This window comes from Castanea sativa, chromosome 9, assembly GCF_040712315.1.
Source record: "Castanea sativa cultivar Marrone di Chiusa Pesio chromosome 9, ASM4071231v1".
Taxonomy (NCBI): domain Eukaryota; kingdom Viridiplantae; phylum Streptophyta; class Magnoliopsida; order Fagales; family Fagaceae; genus Castanea; species Castanea sativa.
The window spans coordinates 22,186,834-22,203,033 of record NC_134021.1 but is presented as its reverse complement, the minus strand read 5'-3'; positions in this window follow the sequence as shown (position 1 = coordinate 22,203,033).

Sequence of the window (16,200 nt, the reverse complement as noted above, 5' to 3'; positions counted from 1 at the left end):
CACAATCTCATCAGTCTCCTTCGATCCGATCTCATGAGGAAACCTACTAGCCTTGTCTAAACCCATTCTTTTTATTTTTTATATTTTTAAAAATCAAATTGGCCCAACCCACCTTTTATAACCCAGACCATTTCCAAATCGAAACCCATTAAACTACCCAGTCAAAACAACAAAATCCTTGTACACAGTCACTTAAGCCCTTGCCTAACCCATTTGTTAACAAGCCCAAAGCCCACAATTTACAACACCATTTTTCTTAAAAAAGAAGAAGAAGAAGAAGACCCAGCCCACGAAATCCAAACCTGTCAACCAGCCTTGCCCCAGCAACTATTTGAGAGAATAGTCTTAGAAGCCTATTCCAACAATCTGTCCAGAGAACATCACAGCAACCCAGGTTCTTGTTCCAACTTCCAACTATTTGTTGAAGCACTATTTTAGAGAATTATGGTAATATCCGAGGCACCTTATTTTGATGATTGTAAAATGAATCCACGAGATTTTGTCAACTGGATGGATGGGATAGAGCAATTCTTTGAGCAAGCAAATTGGGCAGATAACAAAAAGGTTAGGTATGCAAAGTTGAAGTTAAGAGGTGGAGCACAAATGTTTTGGGAGAAGCTTGAATATTTCCGCTATCTAAACTATGAACCTGCCATTAGTGTGTGGGAAGATATGAAAGGAAAGTTTTGTGATGAGTATTTGTCACCATACTTTTGAGCTAAGTATCTACCCCAATCTCAGTGTGGTACTTTTCAAGTTGAAGCAAATACGATCAATTCTCATTCCATTTCATGTCCTCAGTGCACTTTTGAACAATCTATCAAGAAATTATCTACCAAGGAATTATCTGTAAAGCTCATGAAAGATGTTCAAGACAGGATTGCTCAGATGAAGCAAATGAAGACTCAAACCGATTCAATTGGGAAACCAAGGATAATTGATCACAATGAACTTATTGCTGCCCCTTTAGAAGACAACATTAATGATGATATCTTGGTCGTGGAGAATCCTCAAGTAACACCAAAGCCTAATGTTGAATCCTCAAGTAACACCAAAGCCTAATGTTGACACAGACGTACATGCCTCGACAAGTGTTGCTTTAACATGCGTGCAAGAAAATGAATCTATTGAAGAGCAGCAAGGTGAAGGGATGGTTTCTAAAGAGAGTATTATGTTAGAGGGTGCACATGATGTGATATTGGAAGCTAATAAATCTGCTTTTGATTAGCCTTCCATGGTGCATGAGGACAAAAAGTTTGCTAAAGTGGAGAAAGTGGATAACATAGTGCTTCCAATGGTGCAAGATAAGATTATGTTGATTCCACACATTGATTTTGTTATTCCAGAAGAGTTTGACATGGTGGAATTCAAGGTTTTTCTTTTCCCTGTGCTCCCTAAGGTGATTCTAGACTTGAAGCAAGTGTTACTTGTCAGCATCCTAATCCTTCAATGCTTTAAAACTCGATGTCAAGTTTTCTCCAACTAGAGGAGAATGGTGCAGTGGATGCAAGAAAATTTTTATTTAGTATTATTTATGTTTGCAAGTCAATTGTATTTTTTATGTTTTAGGTCCTAGTAGTTTATTAGGCTATTAATATTTTAATTTGTAAGCAAGGTTATTTTCGTAATAAGAAAATTAGGGTTTCCTAGCCAATTTGAACTAGGGTTTAGTAATCTTTTATAAGCAACCTATTGTACTCCTTGAGGAGATAGTTGGTGTTTTGATGAATGAAAAAATGGCCGTTTGGTCTTTCTTTGGTCTGGTGCTGACTCCAGGTCTACCCTAAGTGCTAACTCCTAGTAGTTTTCCCGCTTGGTGCTGACTCCAAGCAAGGCCTAGGTGCTGACTCCTAGGTCATATCCTTTATTTTATTATTGTTTCAATTTTGTTCTGGTTGTACTATGTCACTTGCTTACAAAAGCACTTAGTGCTCAACAACTAGCTTCTTTGCTTCTCAAGATGAGCATTATCAATATTTATGGTTCTAGTGCTTATCTTGAGGGGGAGTGTAAAGATACTAAGTGTAAAGATGCTAGAGATAAGAAGAAGGAAAAGAAGCAAGTGAAGAATTTTGAAGCAAGTGCAGAACTGATTTGGTTAAACGACAAGCAAGATGTGCTAAACTACAGGACTAGTTAATTAGTTGTTATACTACATGTAGTTTCTAGATAGTTAATTTTTCCTTGTAGAGTTCACACGTATTTTGCACACGTGTAGTAACTAACTTCCTGATAGTTTGGGAGTTAGTTATTCTTCTGTTGCAATATTTTTATAAGCTCTTGTACAGTTTCATTCATTGAGTGAAATACAGAATTATTCCAGAACCTTCTCTCTCTAGCTTTTCAAGCTTTTCCTCTCTAGGTTTTCCAAATCTTACAGTTTTCAATGTTTTCCTTCTGTCTACCCTTCATTCAAATTGTGTTGTTAATTCCAAAAAATAATGTGGTTGGCATTTGATTTTATTTTAATATGTTTTTTTATAACAATTATTTTAACAAAAAAAAATTTCTCTATATTTTTAAGATTTAGAAACTGAGGGGAAAAAAAAACGGGCCGTCTAAAACGGCACACTCAATAGAATGTTTTGACCACGTGAAATAGAAGTTGAGGAACAAAAATGAAAAAAAATCAAAACTATATGAAAAAAAAATAAAAATAGGCCAATTTAGAGAATGTAATTTAGAAGAAAAATAAAAGCCCTAATTAGATAAGAGGACAATCTCAATCCAAATATTTTTGTGACTACTGCATTATTGTTATTATTTTTGGTAATTTATACTTCTGTATTAGGTTGCTGTAGTCTGGGCTCTGGTGGTTCAAAAATTAAAATGGTGCCTCAGTTTCTATATGTTGCAGAACAATCTCACTCTGTCAAAAAAATTATAGACAGCTTATTGTGGTCCAACCCAAATATATTTGATTTCAAGCTGACTTTTATTGGGGTATGCTAGTTTGGTAGGTTTATCACAAGGCTTTCTCTAGTAATAGGTTATTGTTACTTTAGATGGCTTTGGTTCATGCTCCACATATAATTACAGGCCTCATGATTTGGTTTTACCTTGAGCAGATATTATGTAATAGTATTTTCTGACTTTCAAGTTTCAACTACCTCATTTCAACTAGATTTTGGAAGATATAGGCATGCTGAGAGTGAGACCATTAGAGGAGACAGAAAGGGACCCTTAACACGTTTTCATGCCAATTTATTCACCTTTCAAAAAGTTAGTCAACTTTTCAGTAAATGGGGGGTAAGAAACCAACATCAAAGCAAATTGTAATGACGATATGTGTCCTCTTTCACAAATCGTTGAACGCAATTTCCATTTCCATGCTAAAATAATATGAATCATTGATAACCTGCTAGCTCTAATAGTAGTGTACTGCTTTGACATCACCATTACTCTTTGTCTCAATCTTTTGAAAAGTCCAACATGCTTAAACGCAATTTCCATTTCCATGCCAAAATAATATGTATCATTGATAATCTGCTAGCTCAAAGAGTAGTAGCTAGTAGTGCCTTGACATCACCATAATTCCTTGTCTCAATCTTTTGAAAACCCAACATGCTTTGTACATGTCCACAAACTGAAACAGTAAAAGATAATTCTGCTCAGCAATCACCGCTTTAATTTTTTGTCATGGTGGGTGTGAGAGACCGCACTTCTTGAGAGGGTGCTCTCAAAAAAAGAGATTTGGGTGCTTTTTCAGGGAACCTCTCTTTTTGGGTAAGTGGTGTGGAGTCGCCATTTATTTTTAATACAAAAAAAAAGAAAAAAAAATTTACATGATCAAAATACTTCATTGTCATTGATTGAATAGAAATAAACATAGTCTTGGCAAATTGAATCTTACAAGGCTTTGAGTCCTAGTTACAATCTACCAAAAGAATATATAACCTTTTGTCCTAGTTACAATCCACCCAAAAATAAAATGAAAGACAAAGCGCATGTCTACCTATCAAAAGAACTAAGTTCAGGGGCTAGGTTATGGAATGTGAAGGTGTTAGGCACCCATTCCGCCCAGACAGAGTCTGGTATTCTAGATTCTAATACCAACATAATGTATCCTCTTTTTTAGAAAAAATTCAGATATGTTTTTGTAAAAAAAAAAAAAAAAATTGATTTGATTCATTAAAAAGGAAACTAGATCTGTTTTTGTGTAGATAAAAAAAATTAGTTTTGTACAGAAAATCAGATCTGTTTTTATATAAAGAAAGAACAAGGTTTTTGCTAAAAAAAAATATCAGATCTGTTTTGGAGCAAAGTTAAAAATGGTGATTTTTATTAAGAAAATCAGATCTGTTTTGTAAATAAGAAAATCTAGATTTGTAGAGAAAAAATCAGATTTGTTTTTTTATGAACAATATAAGAAAAAGACTTTTTTAGAAGAGGAACTACACTCATGAGATAAATCTATGTTACATGCATCAATCAAAAATCATTTCAACTTTTAACTTCTTCTTTTAAATTTCAAAATTTGCTATTTTGTGACAAAGAAAATTTTCTTTAAAAAAATCAGATCCGTATTTAATGAAAATATAGATTAGTTTTATGTGTTTTTTTAAAAAAATTAGATTTGTATTTGATGAAAATACAAATAAGTTTTTGTGTGTTAAAAAAAAATCAGATTTGTATTTCATGAAAATATAGATAAGTTTTTGTGTGTCAAAAAAATTAGATCTATATTTAATAAAAATACAGATAAGTTTTTATGTGCTAAAAAAATCAGATCTGTATTTAATGAAAATACAGATAAGTTTTTATGTGTTAAAAAAAATCAGATTTGAAAAATTCAGATAAGTTTTTATTTTTAAAAAAAGTTCTTTATAAATTAGTAGATTTTGGGATTCAAAAGAAAGATTACAACAAACAAAAGAATCATCTAAGGACATATTTAAAGAAAAATTTCAAACCAAATATGGTAATTACATCAAGAATCAGAAATAATAAAAACATACTAAACCTATTCATGCATCATCAAACAAAATTAATAGAAAGGAACAAAAAAAGGAAAGGAAAAAAAAACTACCTCTTGCATGAGCGTGCTCTTCTTAGTGAAGGAATATTTTAGGGTTCAAAGAAATTTATTCAATTTTCTTTGAAGCCTAAAATATTTTGCTTACAGAAAAGAAATTTCTAAGGCAAGAGCCTCCAGAACGTCTTTAATGTAAGAGGAAAAAGAAAAGAAGAGAAAAGCCAAAAAGAGGGGAGTCCGAGAGTGTGAAAAAGTGTGCTGAATTTTGAGAGACATCCTCTATTTATAGAGGTTGGGATGTTCGAAAAATTAGCTAAATGATTAGAATATGAAATGAGACCGTCCTTATCTCTAAAAAATAAAAAAATGATGAGTTTTATCTCAATCCAAGAGTCCTCGGGCCGGGGCTTGCATTTGTGCCAATCGGCACTCCAAGAGTGCTGAATGGCCCTCTTGGGTGCCGGTCTTGTGTTTGAGTTCTAGTCCATTTTAGACTCCTTTTTTTGAGGTTTTTTGAGTCAGGACTTGCACTTAGACGCGGTTTTAATCCATATTCTAAGAATTAAACTCTTTTTATGTTGATTTAGGTCTCTATAGCAATGATTATCTTGTGGATAAACACTCCAAAAGTCTTGATTATCCACAATGTTGTAGTTAACTGATTATCCTCTTTATTCCCATGCAATCAAGTCTATTTTTGACACTAACTAACAGCTAATCACAAAATTATTTAATTAATTTTTATTGTCTAGCCAATTAGAATTAATTTAAATTAATCATGTGTGGTTAGTTCTACCTAAACAAAATGCATGTAGACTGTGCAAACTTGATCATGCGATATCTTTTAATCCGATGGTCCGATTTGAAAATCGGGCATACTGTCGCAACCGTTAGAATCTCAAGATTATTTTTATGATATGCAATGAATGAATTAATGCATCTAATGCAATCATGAATTTTGGGTATATGAATGGTCATTTTTGTTGTCTTCCTTAATTAAATTATGGGTGCAAAATCGAGTGTCTACAGTGGGACTTTGTCTAGGCAAAATGGTATTCCATAGGGTTGATTTATACCATAACAAAAAAGATGTGTCTTCAGAACATCTCTTTTCAATTTCCATTCAAGAGTTCTTATGAGATGTGAGGGCACCATTCCTGGGATTCCTACATGATCCACCTGAGGAGCAAAATTAAAGTGGAAAATGTGGCCCTCATTGCCTCTCCACACTCCACTAATGCCCTCTATAATCATAGCTTCCATTTAATAGGTCAAAAAATTCAACCCATCATTCTTTATCCATTCAAAGAAATAGCATTCTTTTCTTGAACTTTCAAGCAGTTGAAATAGAAAGTTTAAGAGACACGTTGAATATGTATCAAACAGGAAATAATTAAGACTGTAGCTTCAAATGAAAAAAGCAATTAATGCATCATATATATTGGGTGGTATATGCTCTATACTTCACACTAGAGCCACTCAAAAAAAAAAAAAAAAAACTTTCATTTTCTTTTGCTCAGTTGATTTGTTATGGAACTCGACGTGGACTAAAAAATTTCTTGTTCCTTTCCTTATTTGTCAAGTTCTGTTTGGCCCAATAAAGTGTGGCTTTTATGAGTTGTCAAGTTAAAAACTTTGTACTTACATTCCTCAAGGTTGCAATCAATCACATTGCTCCAGTAGTGTTTAGGATGGAAAAATTTGTGGAAACCTACTGGGACCATTTCTTTCTATGATGCCTTTTGTTGACAAATTTTGGCTTTTGTCATTGGAAAAGACATTAAAAGAAAGTTCTCTTACTATTGTGTGAGAGAAATTTCATCAGCTTTTCTCCTTGGGAGGAATGATGGGCTGATTTTCTCACACATTAACACAAGAAATTTTCTTCACATTGATCATAATGAATGTTTTTAGATCTTTTAAGGAATAACTCAAGTTCTGCTTCCGTGTTAGTCTTGTATTGCTTTTTGTTTCTATGTTTTTTATTTATTTTTTATTTTTATGTCTAATCCCTTAGAATCTTCTTCAACATCTTTTTCTTGGTTTGAGAGAGACGAGGGGCTGATTTTCTCACACGTTAACACAAGAATTTTTCTTCAAATTGATCATAATGAATGTTTTTAGATCTTTTTAGGAATAACTCAAGTTCTGCTTCCGTTTTAGTCTTGTATTGCTTTTTGTTTCTACGTTTTTTTTTTTTTGATGTCTAATCCCCTAGAATCTTCTTCAACATCTTTTTCTTGGTTTGAGAGAGACGAGGGGCTGATTTTCTCACACGTTAACACAAGAATTTTTCTTCAAATTGATCATAATGAATGTTTCTAGATCTTTTTATAGATCTTTTTAGGAATAACTCAAGTTCTGCTTCCGTTTTAGTCTTGTATTGCTTTTTGTTTCTACGTTTTTTTTTAAATTTTTTTTTAATGTCTAATCCCCTAGAATCTTCTTCAACATCTTTTTCTTGGTTTGAGAGAGAAGAGGGGCTGATTTTCTCACACGTTAACACAAGAATTTTTCTTCAAATTGATCATAATGAATGTTTTTAGATCTTTTTAGGAATAACTCAAGTTCTGCTTCCGTTTTAGTCTTGTATTTCTTTTTGTTTCTAAGTTTTTTTTTTTTTTTTAATGTCTAATCCCCTAGAATCTTCTTCAACATCTTTTTCTTGGTTTGAGAGAGATGAGGGGCTGATTTTCTCATACATTGACACAAGAATTTTTCTTCAAATTGATCGTAATGAATGTTTTTAGATCTTTTTAGGAATAACTCAAGTTTTGCTTCCGTTTTAGTCTTGTATTGCTTTTTGTTTCTACGTTTTTTTTATTTATTTTTTTTTATGTCTAATCCCCTACAATCTTCTTCAACATCTTTTTCTTGGTTTGAGAGAGACGAGGGGCTGATTTTCTCACACGTTAACACAAGAATTTTTCTTCAAATTGATCATAATGAATGTTTTTAGATCTTTTTAGGAATAACTCAAGTTCTGCTTCAGTGTTAGTCTTGTATTGCCTTTTGTTTCTACATTTTTTTTAATGTCTAATGCCCCAGAATCTTCTTCAACATCTTTTTCCTGGTTTGAGAGAGACGCTTCAGGATCCACTTGGTCTATGAATTCTTTTTCTATTTGATTTTTATTTTTTAATTCAAGAGTTTTTTCATTTGATAATGTAAAACTTTTTATTATTATTTATTTCTCGTTATGCTTTTCTATTTATTAACATTTTCGTTTACATCAAAATTAAAAGAAAAAAGGTAATAGATTAGATTCTCTTTTGAGTTTTAAAGTATGTATTAAATTGACCATTTTGTCAATGGAGTTTTGTTAATGACTCAAGTTTGTGATGATATGTACATGTTACGTACCCTTGAAAACTAAGATTATTAAACATTAAGGGGAATAATTTTCAATTTTTAAGTTAGGATCTTTTATTTTTTGTGTTTATAATCACATAAATATAATTTATGAGTGTACTTTCATCTACATATATCATTCTTGCATATTGATAAATTCAATAATAATTGTGAACTCATTAGCGATACTAACGAAGTGGGACATCCTTTAAATTTTAGGAATTATGTTTCAATTGTTTTGGGTTGGTTTGATGACTCTCAAGTCTCAATCGGAGTACTGTCTTGTGAAGTGTTTACTTGAGTATCCCTTACGAATTTGTTGATTGCTCTCAAAGAACACTCAAATAGCTTGCATTTTAAAGACCCTAGCAAGTAGAGGCAGTACAGCTTGAGTGGCAATGATTTTTGATTTTTTATGTGCATTTCGAAGAGTTAATATTACTGAATGTTAGTCAAGGCAGAAGGTGAACAAATACTCATGTCTTTACGAACTACTTTTTGTTTTTTTATTTTTTTTATAATAATTTTAACAAACTACTTTTTTCTCTTTTACGCAAGAAAAAATTTCAACTAAGGTATAAGTTTTTGTTTTGGCGTAAACTTAACTCTCCATTTGCTATGCTATAAAATACTTTTAGATGTTTAATATTGTTAGGACATATGTGATTCATGTTAGGGACATATGTCAACATTTATGTAATTGGCTAATCCTTTGACAAAACGCACTTTACTTATAATTGGGTAGATCTAGGATTTATTTAATACTTCAAGAAATAAGGTTTCAAGTTTAAGTGTTAAAGCCATGCAAGTCTGTCCAAGAATCAAGTGAAGAAGTGCTGTTCGTTAAAGCTCGATAGCTAGTATCAATCGAGGTTTAAAAGAGCTGTTCAGCTCGAGGCTCGACAGCTAGGATATCTGTTGAGATTTATGAAGTTCAGTTTTTTAGAGTTGTTTTTCATCCAATCCGTGAGTATGTGTTTATGCTTTCTTTTCTTACAATCCTAAACATATATAAGGATTATTTTAAGGTCTGTCACAGGCAGCACAGTTGCGTGAGTATTGAGCAAAGTCTTGTTCATGCAAATTGTGACCGAAGACAATATTTGCCCTAGTTCTTCTTTCTCTTGAGGAAGCTGCTATGTTTGTACACCATAGGGTTTTGTGACCAAGTAACTTCATGATCTTCATCTTGTGATGAACTAAAAAACTTTGTAGCCAACATTTTTTTCAAGTTGGTGATCAAGTCGCGTACTGAGATCCGCACATCTTTTGGTTAGTCACGTATGGGAGCTGTGTAATACAAGGAGAGATTGTCACTACAGAACAAGTCCAATTGGGTATTGGGGTAAGGATTTAGCTATAGGTTGGTATAAGGTACTGAAATTCTTTTACTTGTAACTGCTTGTTTTGATAATAGTGGATTCTCGAGAGTGGTGACCTTAAAATCACCTAGTGGGGTTTTTGCCGTGTAGGTTTTCCCCATTCGTAAACAAATCACCATGTTATTTAATTTCTGCTGCGTATTTATTTATTTGGTGATTTGTTTGTGTTGCCACGTATTTTGTATGTTAATTTGATTAATTAATTAAACTTGGCTAATTAATCAATTGATCCATCACAAGAGGTTAATACATTCTTGGCCTATCAAGTGGTATCAGAGCAGGCACACTCTGATTAGGGTTTAATCTTTGCTGTGTGATCCATTGACCCCTGTTTGTCATGGATAGAGGATAGTCACTTATTGTACCTCCTTTATTTGATGGAACTAACTATGCATACTGGAAAGTACGCATGAGAGTTTTCTTGCAGTCCTTAGATGAGAAAGTGTGGCAAGCTGTAGAGATAGGATAGACCAAGCCGAAGGAAGCACCGGCCGACTGGGATAATGCAAAGATCACGATGGCAAACTTCAACAGCAGGGCGTTGAATGCTTTATTCAATGCAATCGTAAATGAGGAGTTCAAGAAGATTTCCTCCACTGAAACTGCAAAGGAGGCATGAACCATTCTCCAGAAAACCTATGAAGGAACCAAGGCTGTCAAGGGTTTGAAGCTTCAAAGGCTCACTACTAGCTTCGAAGAAATCAAGATAGAGGAGGATGAGTTATTTGATGAATTCTATGCCAGACTTAAGGACATAGTGAACTCTACATTTAATCTTGGGAAACCATTTTCGAACTCAAGATTGTGAGAAAAGTGCTCAGATCTCTACCTGAGAGATTCCATGCTAAAATCACAGCAATTGAGGAGTCAAAGGATATTGATAAAATTCCCTTGACAGAGCTGGTTGGAAATCTATAGACCTATGAGTTGGGTTTATCTAGGATCAGGAAGTCAAGCAAGAGTAAGAGCATGACACTAAAGGCCAAGAGCAGTGACATGGATGGGTCTTTCGACGATAAAGATTCTAAAATGAAGTCCTATATTACTCGGTAGTTCAAGAAATTCATGAAAAATGCCAATGCCAAAGGGCTTCGACAAGGATTGTAGGCAATCAAGTTCTTCACAGTCTAAGAGCCAAGACAAAGGGAAAAATGATGCTATGGATGGCGATTAGTACACTGTTCCCTCAGGTCTCAAGTGTTTTGGGTATTAAGGATTCGGTCACATGAAACAAGAGCCCCCCACTTATCTCAAGTCTATTGGGAAAAGCAAGGCACTTGCTACTACCTTGAATGACACCGAACCTGAGGATGATTCCGAAAATGAAGATGACGAAATCCTAAATGCCTTCATTGCCACTGTCAATCCTACTGAAGGGATTTTAGAAGATATGAATGAAGAAGAAAACTTGGTGGAATCAAAATTTGGAAAGATGGATGAGTAATATGATATCCACACAGTCTATGCAAAGCTATACAAGGTCTTAGAAAAACATGAGAAGCTGTATAGGTTGGCGACCAAGAAGCTTAGTGATGTGGAGCTTGAACAAGAACAACTCTCCACAAAATTTGATGAAGCAAATTAGACCATTGGAGCATTGAGGTTTGAAAACAATTTCTTGGCAGAGAGAACCAAGAAGCTTGAGGTGGAACTATTCTAAGTCAGAGCTTAGTTGGAGAGGACCTCGAGTGCAAAGCTTGATGAGATGCTCAGCATGCAAAAATCTGCCTCCGATCGAACCGGTTTAGGGTATGATTTTTCTTCTCCTAATATTGTTTCTTCTTGTACTACTATTTTTGTTTCTCTTGCTAACAATATTGATTCTGAGAATAATGATGCTAAAACTATGATAGATAGTGAGAACATAGACAATGATAAATCTATCTTAGGAGCACCCTCTAAGCTTACTAAGAAAGAAACCAAAAATCCTAGGGCTAAGAAGAGTAATGCTCAAAAGTCCAAAGAGAAGAAGCAGCATCTCTGTCAGCACTGTGGAGCAGCTGGACACACTCGACCAAATTGCTACAGGTGGTAAGCCACTCAACAAAGCAACAGCCTGGCCTCAGCTAAAATTTGAGTCAGTTTCCATGCACTCTTGCTCCTCTAGGAGATCTCCTCAAAGCTCTCATGTTCCTTTTAAACTTGAATGGTTGCAATTCTTCCCCCTCTTTGCCGGTTCAAGGGTTTGCCAAAAGGAAAATTTCTTCCAAGGTGTGGAAGGAAAAAGACTCCAAGTGATTATGTCACTTTTTCTCTCTCCCTCTCTTGTTTTTGTTTTGCATTACTTGTGTGTTTTACTTTCATTTTTAAAACAGTCTAGTTTTTATGCATTGTTTTATTTGACATATTTTTGTTTGGTTGTTTTTCAGTTTCTTTTTGTTTTGTTTTTCATTCATAAAAATAAAAACAAAATTGAAAAATTAGAAAAATACAAAAACAGTGTGTGTATGTGTACATTAGTACTTGTGTACCTTGAATGGCGAATGAAACAAAGTTTTCTAAAATTTGTATCTTTTGTAGCTTAGATGAACATCTCTATACACAACTAAACAAGTGAGCTTTGTGGCTCGTGTTTCTGATGAGTAAGGTTAAGTGATCTCTTGTACTTAACACTCGCATCACTCAATTTGACGGGAAGGACTAGAAAATCTTAAGAGAAAGGCATAAATAACCATCTCACCACTGTTGCCTGCCAATCATGATATGACATCTGTATGCTTCGGCATAGCAAAAGTGCAATGTCAAAAAGTTTAACATAATTGGGTATTTCTTTTCTCTCTCTTATATGCCCATGCATGGTATGTTTAATAAAAGAAAAATATGCAAAGAAAAATAAAAGCAAAAAGATCAAAAAGATTTATATATGATTGTAAACGTGTATTCTAGGAGATATAGGAGTTATAGGATGTACCTCGAACGTGATAGTCCCCATCAAGTAGTTATGATCGTGTGTGAGTTAAATTGATTTATTTATATCTCAAATCGTCATAACATGTATACACTTATGCAATCTTGCGATGTTTTTCACACTTAACACGCAATATTCTTTGCTACTTTTGATACATGTGCAGGTACAATGTGATTTGGCCATCACAAGGTTTACATGTGTTAATGTGTGCTTACTAAACTGTCTTAACTTGTTTTTGAAATATAAAATTGATTAGACTTGTTTAGTGTGTGTGTATGTTTGGATCTTAATACTTGACATTTTTCTTGATTGAGAGATGTTTTTGAGAGATTAAAATGTTTGTTGGATCCTTGGTTGAGTTGCATGTTTGATTACATTCATGTCTGTGTTTTTCTCTTCTTGAAAAACTGTTTTTAAAAGCAATCTCGACAGCTCCTCGACACCTTTCGACAACTAGGCTATTTATCGAGCTCTTTAGCTTTTTCTTATTGCAATCTCGATAGCTTCTCGATAGCTCCTTGATCCATCAAGAAAGTTTCTGTCTCCTTAATAGATGCTCGACAGCTCCTCAATCCATCGAGCTTATTCTTGCGGTGGACACCTCTAGACAAGTGCTTGATAGCTGTATCTCTCCAAGCTTTTAAATCTTAACACCTCTCGATCTGTCGAGAATTAAGAGGTTCTATATATTGGATCCGCGCGATTTTTCCTCACTTCTCTCGATCTCTCTCGATTGTTTTCTATCCTTACACCTCCCAAACACCTCTCTCTCACTCTAAACTTCATTCTTAAGAGACTTTCGGCCTAGATTGATCTTTTTACTTCTGGTAAGATCTTGTTTCTCTTATCCTATCATGCATTTCATGTTTTTTGACCTAACTTTGGGGGTTTTTCAGAAATTTTGAAATTTTTCAAAATTAATGAAGTTTTGTGAAATTTTTGGGATGGGCTTTGTGAAAATGACTTTGTATTATCATGAATTGCATCACATTTGCATTATAACAATGTTTCATGCATTTTAGATGTGTGTTTACCTTGTTGCAATGATTGTGTTCTGGTGAGTTTGGATTGGGTTGAGCCCATGATGTATTTACTCTTGCATATCACATGCTTATACATTTTCATGCATTCATACCTTCAAGTTTCTATACTTGTTATATTGTATCTTGTTGGTGCTTTTCTGATTCTCTCTTTCTCTCTATCTCTCTCCTTTTTACGTTAGTTGTCTCATGGCACCTAAACGTAAATCCAATTCGTCCCGGAACCCTTTTCATTCCGGGGCATCTACCTCCTCTGATCCTACCCCCTCTCATATTCGGTTTCGTGATGATAAAGCCCGCAAGGACTTTTTAGAGAACTTTTCTAGATGAGGCATTCATTCAGAATGACAAGTCATTTTGTCAGACTTCTCTAACACCGACCTACCCACTGTCATTCATAGTAGGGGTTGGAAGTCACTATGTGACGTCTCGATCACTTGTCCATCCGTGCTTATTCAAGATTTCTACTCCAACATTCATGGATTTGATTATTCAATACCTCTCTTTGTCACTTGCATTCAAGGTACGCACATCGCGGTCACTCTGGATATTGTATCCGATGTGCTCCATGTCCCTAGGGTAGCGCATCCTGACTACCTTGGTTGTGATCGTCTTAAGATCATGTCTAAGGACAAGCTTATATCCTATTTTTTGAGCGTCCTTCTGATTGGGGTGATCGTCAGTTCACTTCTTGTTCGACCTTTGCTAAAGGTCCTAGGTTCATTAACATGGTTATGACCTTTGTTTTGCATCCTCTCTCTCATTATAATTCTATTACAGAGCCCCGTGCTCGGTTTTTGTTATCTCTCATTGAGCATCTTACTATAGACTTCCCCTCTCATTTTATTCTTTCACTTATAGATGTGTATAGGGATACGATGACTTGTGATAAGCTCATCTTCCCTTTGGCTATCACGGGGATTTTGCGCCATTTTTTTGTTCCCTTTCCCATTTCTGACCACTTCCATGTTATATATGCCATAGACGCTGCTACCGTTAAATGGAGCGAGGCGTAGCTACGTTCGAGGCAGTCCAGATTGATGATTCCTCCAGCTTTTACAGCTCTATCCACATCCACTCCCTCTTCTTCTATGGGCGGTGTGACTCTCAAGGACATTATGGCATAGCTTGTGCGCATGGATGCTCGCCTCGACACTCTAGTGGTGAGTTGTGTTAGGTAAACACCCGTGTTGGTTGTATTGCACAACGATAGGCTGTCATGGGTGGCTTTGTTGCTTCTCCTCCTCCTACTCTAGAGGCTTCTGGGGATGAGGACGATGATGCTGATGCTGATGCTATGGATGTTGAGGATGATGGTGCTAGCTCTTCCAGTGCTGATGATATGTCTACTTGATATACTTACCCTTTGTCACTCGTGACAAAAAGGGGGAGTAGTTTTGGATATGAGAGTAGTCATACTCATAGGGGGAGGGTGAGTATAGGAGATTTTTGTTAGGGGGAGTGTTTTTATTTTTGAGGGATGTAGTGAGAATTTTTATGTATCTTTTTCTTTTTCTCTCTATTTTAGATACATTGTTCATGTACCTTAGATCTTTTGATCATTTTGTGATAGCAAACCTTGTACCTGTTGATATATATATATATATATATATATATATATATATATATATATATATATATATATACACATACATACATTTGAGGTTGTTATTACAGTTTTTTCACCTATCTGTCCATATGTTGTTTCTTTTCTCTCTTTATACACATGTTTCTTATTTATACACATGTTTCTTTTATTTTTGTTTCACACTAAGATGCCTTGATGAGTTTTGTTTAAGTTTTGTAGAAATATAGGTTATCAAAGTCTATTTGCAATAAACTCTCTTCTTGCAAAGTTTTTCAAGAGTTCGTGTTAGGATAGATTTTATTATACTTAACAAGTGAGTATGAGTTGAGTGATTTATGACTTCTCTCATATGTTCATTTGTTTGTTGTGGTTTTGTCACAGATTGCCAAAGGGGAATATTGTTAGGACATATGCGGTTCATGTTAGGAACATATGTCAACATTTTATGTAATTGGCTAATTCTTTGACAAAACGCACTTTATTTGTAATTGGGTAGATTTAGGATGTGTTTAATACTTCAAGAAACAAGGTTTCAAGTTCAAGTGTTAAAGCTATGCAAGTCTGTTCAAGAATCAAGTGAAGAAGTGCCATTCATTAAAGCTCGACAACTAGTATCAATCGAGGTTTAAAAGAGCTGTTTAGCCCAAGGCTCGACAGCTAGGGTATCTGTCGAGATTTATGAAGTTCAGTTTTTCAGAGCTGTTTTTCATCCAATCTGTGAGTATTTGTTTAGGCTTTCTTTTTTTACAACATTAAACATATATAAGGATTATTTTAAGGGCCATCATAGGTAGCACAGTTGCGCGAGTATTGAGCAAAGTCTTGTTCATGCAAATTGTGACCGAAGACAATATTTGCCCTAGTTCTTCTTTCTCTTGAGGAAGCTACTGTGTTTGTACGCCCTAGGGTTTTGTGACCAAGCAACTTCGTTATCTTCATTGTGTGATGAACTAAAG